We start from the raw sequence: 6,567 nt of genomic DNA on the forward strand, positions 1-6,567 counted from the left end.
CTCCAGCCATGACACCAAGGATCAGGTCGCTCCTAACTCCCCTTCCCCAGCCCTCTTTCCTTCTGCCCGATGGCTCCGTCCCACCAGATGCGGTCGTCCTTATGGGGTAGATTTGGAGCCATGTGTCACAGTCTCGGTTCAGGGACCAACATGGCTGAAGGATCCCGATCTGTCCCGACACTGAGCAGTGGGGAGATGAGAAGAGTTCCCAAGTCTCAGAGGGGCCCGGACCCATGGAGGGGCAGAGGGATAGTCCAGGGGGAACAACCCGTCAGGATAACCCCGAGCATTGACGGGTCTGTGAGCTAGGGACCCCTTCCCCCATGGGAAAACACAGGTGACCTCCTGCTCCATTGGCATCCATTGGAGTTTAGCCATTGCCTGCAGTGGGGCCAGGACTGGCCCCCCTGTATCTGATCCCAGTGGCTCTGCAGACACCCCCGTCTGAGGGGCTGGGGGGAGAATGTTCCCTGGGCCACAGATGGGTCTGAAACAACAACAGCCCAGAGGAAGGAGGAGACGCGGCTCAATACACCCCGGGGTGATTAGCAATAACAGCACTGAGCGCTCACCCCACCTGGTGCCCCTCCCCATAGCACCAGGACTGAGCAGTTAGCCAGCACAGCACCTGGCAGCCAGATACAGGACAGCTAATATCCATCTGTCCGTTCTCTCTGGAATTATCTGTCTCTCTAGCTCTCTGGCTGTGTATCTGTGAATCTATCCATCTGTCCGTCCTATATGGAATTATCTAACGGTCCCCATAAACACACATCTATTTATCTATCTGTCCATACTATATGTAATTACATCTATCTATCTATCTATCTATCTATCTATCTAATGTGGAATTATCTCTGTCCATCTGACCATGCTATGCAGAAATATCAATCCATCTATCTGTGCTATGTATAATTATCTATCTGTCCATGTTCCTATACTTGTATTTTTAGTATCTGAGTGAACATTTGCCTTAAAAAGTTCCTGGTGCTAGTCCAATTAATTGAAACCCCCATCTCGCTTATTGTTCTTTTAATCCAATTGCTTTGTGTTGGATTTAGAGCTTTCTTTCGTGTAGAGATTCGTGTAACACATCACAAGTGTTTGTAGAGAGATTTCAGTCCAAATATTTCACTTAGGTATTTTTAAAATGAGGTAAAGGATGGTACATGTTATGCAGTTCTTGTAAATAAATATTTATTAATAATGACTATGTTTATAAAGCAATCCTGTTCATATCAATAGCTTTGAAATCATGTCTTAATAGTTATAACAGTTATGAAGGAAGCTATAGGTCTACATATTGATCTCTTGTAATCATACAAGATAACATAACATCATGTTATAAACCAGTAACATCACATATATTATAAACCAGTAAAATAACATCATATTATAAACCAGTCAGATAATATTCATTTTCTTTATAAATAAGTTTCAGTAGAAACTGTATTGTTTATAAACCTAATACTATACCTTTATTAAAAATATCATTATCATTGAAACAATCTACTATTATTTCAATCTCTTTCTACACTAATAATAAATAACATTTGATCTTTTATAAACACACGCTGATAATAGAAATATATTTACAGAGTAATCTGATCTGACTTTCACCTTCTTCTACGTAGCCACTAAGATTACTCTATTTTTCCTATATCTCTTCTGAAGTAAATATGGATCTCTCTATAAGTATTTATTAATAATTATCATGTTGTATATGTGGTACATATGCTTATACATAAATCTCATTTTCCTTAGTTCTCTATATGTTAACATGAATTCTCTTACAATTAATATGTATAAAGAGATCCTAATCACATTCAATGAAATACAAAATACATTCAAATTAGAAAACTAAAATTCCAAGTTAACCTAATAAAATTTAGATCTCTTTTTAATCTTACCACTTAGATTTCTTTACGCAGATACCTTTCTCATTAATGTTTAATGGTTATAACATTGTAAAATCAGGAGAAAAAAGAAAAAGAGAAAATAAAATTATTATTATTATTATTATTATTATTAAATAATGAAGAAATCGCATAATAGCAAGAAGTAGATCATGCTTTTTTCCAACCTAGCTCTTTCTAAATCACTTCAGAACAATAAAGATTCTATTAGAAAACAGATTTGACCGTTATTGTCTCAGCATCTAGCCGATACTATTTATTTTCAAAATCAAACTCTTTCCTGAGAGATTGGGACGAAGAGAGATGCAATGTGATCATTTTCACACAGCAGCATTTCAGATTGAAATGCTCTTCAATCATTTATATTTCTCTTACACATGATGGAGTCAAACTAACACATAGGGTCACCGATCTCTGTTAAAATTATTTTATCTGTGATTAGTTAATACTAATTGTTAATCATGATCTTTAACCACTAATTACTAGTTTATTAAAGAAAGATAAGGCATTTCCCATCATGAATTTAAAATTCATATGCAATAATTATTCAATAATCAAACTTAGTAATTCATTAAAATACATTTGGCATTTATATTCATACTTCGTAGTAAGATTGTAGCATATATCTGGCCCAATAATTCTATCTCCTATTCTTGGTGTGTCCCTCATATAAGGGACTGAAGGGGATTAATTAATAATGATAAAATTATTATTAATAACTAACAAGTAATGAAGCATTCATAATTTTGTTGTACTTTAATTAAAACATGTTGGTCATTTATTATTATTTCCTGTTCTCAGTGATATACACATAAAAACATTATTATTATTTTAATTCACGTTGATATGATATGTATATTATGTATTAGCTATTAATGAGGAGCTAATATTACCAATTATGATTAGTTATTCATTTATTAGCTATTAATGGTATTAGCCATTTTGGGTCTCACCCCAAGTGCAAGAGACAAGCAAGTTATGAACCAACACAAGGATCTTACACTCTTGGGACCTTACATACATCCCCAGTTTGACACCAGTTTAACTGGTAACTGTTTCAGCTAGTTCAAAGGGAGGGAATTCCACCCTTGCCCAGAGAGGGATTTTGGCATTAAGCTGTGTCTCAAATGCCTTGAAGAGCGAGAAGACAATCCCTGGTTTGACGTTGAAACACACCGAGGGGTTACAAACAGTGAGAAGAATTTCTTCATTTCTTCACTCTATCTGGTACCAATGTGCAGGGCTGATTAAAATCCCAGCTACAGCACCATCCCTATGGGCCGCCACACAACGGTGCTAGCTGCTCTTTACTATGATAACAAAAACATTCATTGGGCTGGATGCCCAGCTGGCGTGAATTGGCCGCAGCTGCGTTGGAGTCAGTGGACCAGATCCCCAGCTGGTGTCAAGCAAAGCTCGGCTGAGTGACACCGCTTGAGGAGTTGACCCTATATTTTATACAGCACTTCTCGCCCCATGAACATCAACGCGTTCCCGACAGGGACATGGAGACTCCAAAGAAGTTACGTGATCTGCTCAAAGCTGCATCGGAATAGAGCCCAGAGAACCTGTCTCTCAATGTCCCCTTCTCTAATGCATAGCCCCCCGCTCCTTTCCTGGGGGTGGGCATAGAACCCAGGCGTCCTGAGTCCCAGCCTCCCTGCTCCACCCAGGAGCTAATTTCTCAGCTCATTGTCTGGTATCATGAAGCCTGTTCTCTGCTCTCCAGCTCCCGGGGCAGTACCTTCAGGATCTCCTAATTCCCAAGTCCTCAGGCTGATAACCCAGGTGACTATGGCTCCTCAACTGGAGGGATACAATCTAAGTTCAAATACACCCAACGGCAGCAGCGGGTCGTCTGTGGACATGACAGACACAGACCGTCCAGCCCAGCCTGGGGGAACCCATAGGCAAATCTCCCACCCATGCCCCGAAGCCCATTGGTTTGGCTGCTGCACTGGAGTTGCGGCCGAGCCAATGAGGCGCTTCCTCGTTTCCCATCGGCAGCTGGATTTGAATACGCGGCCTCATAAGACACGGCTTCTCCCTGGACCGTCTCAGCTCTGCCCTGGGGACAGCGTGAAGGTCGGCCATGCATCCACTCCAGGGACTCATCCTGCTGCTCTCACTGGCCTGTGAGTAACCCCCATGGATGCTCCTGCTCCTTCCCCTGCCTCGAGGAGACTCTGGATCATATGGTCCAGAGCACCCAAGGAAATCTATCTAACTGCTAATCAATTTATCTATCTATCCCCATGCATATCTCTCCCCCATCCATCCATCCATCCATCCTGATGCATATCTATCTATCTATCTATCTATCTATCTATCTATCTATCTATCTATCTATCTATCTATGTGCAGTATTTATTTTCCATTCTCTCTATCTCCAGAATCTCTAGCTATCCATTCCAACTCTCATTGGTGATATCTCTACATTGCCATCTATCCTTCCACCCATCTACAGTTTCTCTGTCTGTCTACCAACCTACTGCTCTGTGCATGAGCAAAAAGGAGTCAAGATGACGTTCCGGTTTCTCTCGTGCAGGTGGACGGTGCCAATATGCCTCCTTCAGCCAAAGCCCTTCCGAGACCTCGGTGTCTCCCGGACAGACGGTGGCTCTGGAATGCGCCGTGGCAAACGTCGCAGCGGACAAGGTCAATATGAACTGGATCCGGCAGAGCCCTGGACAGAAACCTGAAGGGGTGCTGCTCTTCAAAACGGATCTGTCCATTTATCGAGCTCCGGGGATCCCGGAGCGATACGTCCCCTCCAGAGACGCCTCCAACAAGAAGTTCCTGCTCACCATCCGTGACGTCTAGGAAGGAGATGACTCCATCTATTTCTGCTTCGCCTATTATGGTTCAGCTGGAGTCCAGACGTGGGGAGAGGGGACCCGCGTGCGTGTGCTGAGTGAGTATGGAGCTGCTTGCTGTCGTTAGAATAGAAGGATGATCCAGGGGTCAGGATCTGGCTTTGGGAGATCTGAATTTGATGCTGCTTTTGCCACGGCCTCCGTATCTAACCTTGGGCCAGCGACTCTGCACCTCAGTTCCCCCTCTCAGCAACAGAGAACCAGCCCTTCTCTACCTCCCAGAGGTCGCGTGGCTCAGTGAATTGGAGCATGTCCGATATTAGGGTGATGGTGGCCAGACAGGGACCTGTCCCTTAGATGAGCACACTGAGATTGGTGAAGGAGGCCCAGGGGTAACAGAGGCATTCTCCATAGCGCCCACGGAAACCAGACCAGGAGTTTCTGTTATGGACAGTGTTTCTCTTGCACCCCTCCTCCCCCAAGAAGATGGGCGAGGGAGCCAGACTGGGTCGCAGTGGGAGAGGGTGGTGTGTGGCGCGCCATTGGTTCTTCCTACGTGTATTTCATCTCCAGCCTATGTCACATGCTCGTCAGGGAACTGCTGGGTTTGTTTATTTCATAGAGATATTTTCAAAAGATGCCAGTGGGGCCGGCTGGGGGGTCTCATCTATTGTAATGTAGCCAAATCTAAATAAACTACACAAGTTAATTAATTGGAGCAACGATAACGAACCCATAACTAAGGGGGGAGATATTGGTCTTGTCATGGAGACAAAGCAGTGAGAGGCAAGACATTTGAGTCTGGGAGGAAGGAGGGGTCTAGTGCATTAGAACAGAAAAGGGCGGGGAGCCAGGACTCCTAGGTTCTATCCCCGGCTTTGGGGGGGGAGTGGGGTCTAGTGGTTAGAGCAGGCAGGCTGGGAGCCAGGACTTCTGGGTTCTAGCCTTGGCTTTGGGAGGGGAGTGGGGTCTAGTGGTTAGAACGGGCAGGCTGGGAGCCAGGACTCTATCCTGGCTCTGGGAGAGCAGTGAGGTTGAGGGGTGTGAGCCAGGGATGCTAGCTGCTGTCTCCAATGTCCTCTCTGTGTGTTTGCAGGGAGCAATCTGCCCCAGCCCCGAATCCAGCTGTTCCCACCAGCCCAGGAGGAAATCGCCACCGGCTTCGCCACCCTGACCTGCCTGGTGAGCAGCTTCTTCCCCGGCTACATTGACGTGCTGTGGAGGCGAGACTCCCAGGCCCAGGCCCAGGGGGTGAGAACAGGGCTGGTGGCACTGGGAGAGGACAAGACCTACTCAGTGAGCAGCTACCTGACGGTGCCGGCCAGCGAGTGGGGCTCGGGTGCCAGCTACAGCTGTGTGGTCAAGCACGAATCACTGGTGTCTGCACTGGAAAAGAGCATCAGTGCCAACGACTGCAGAAGACAGTAGCCCAGCGGGGAGCCTCTGCTCCCAGATCCCAGAGGCCCTGCCAGGTTCAACCTCCCCCATGCCCATCTGCCAGACTGGGAAACCCCCCTCGGCTTGGAGGAATACGGTCCCTCGTCCGGAGCAACCTCCCCCCGCGACCTGACACTCCCTGAGATCCCACCCAGCAGCACCCCTTCAACAGCAGCGGCTCCACTTCTGTTTTTGGGGGGGGGCAAGGATCCGGCCTGGGCTGGGGGCAGAGCTGAACCCAAGATGCAAAGCTTCAGTCCTGGTTCTCCAGACCATACCTGGTTCCTTCTGCAACTCTGTCTATCCTACTGTCCCTTCTCCTACCCTGCCGTCTGTCTGTCTGGCCCCTCTGTTTCTTTTCACACACACTCATCCATACACAGCCCCCCTCTCTCTCC

General features: G+C 46.0%; 1 pseudogene; it reads left to right on the forward strand.

Moving 5' to 3' along the window:
* The first annotated feature begins 4,008 nt into the window (after window positions 1-4,008).
* Window positions 4,009-6,160, forward strand: LOC135886469 (immunoglobulin lambda-1 light chain-like; annotated as a pseudogene).
* Window positions 6,161-6,567: the final 407 nt, after the last annotated feature.

The sequence above is a fragment of the Emys orbicularis genome, chromosome 12, assembly GCF_028017835.1.
Source record: "Emys orbicularis isolate rEmyOrb1 chromosome 12, rEmyOrb1.hap1, whole genome shotgun sequence".
In the NCBI taxonomy this organism is placed as follows: domain Eukaryota; kingdom Metazoa; phylum Chordata; order Testudines; family Emydidae; genus Emys; species Emys orbicularis.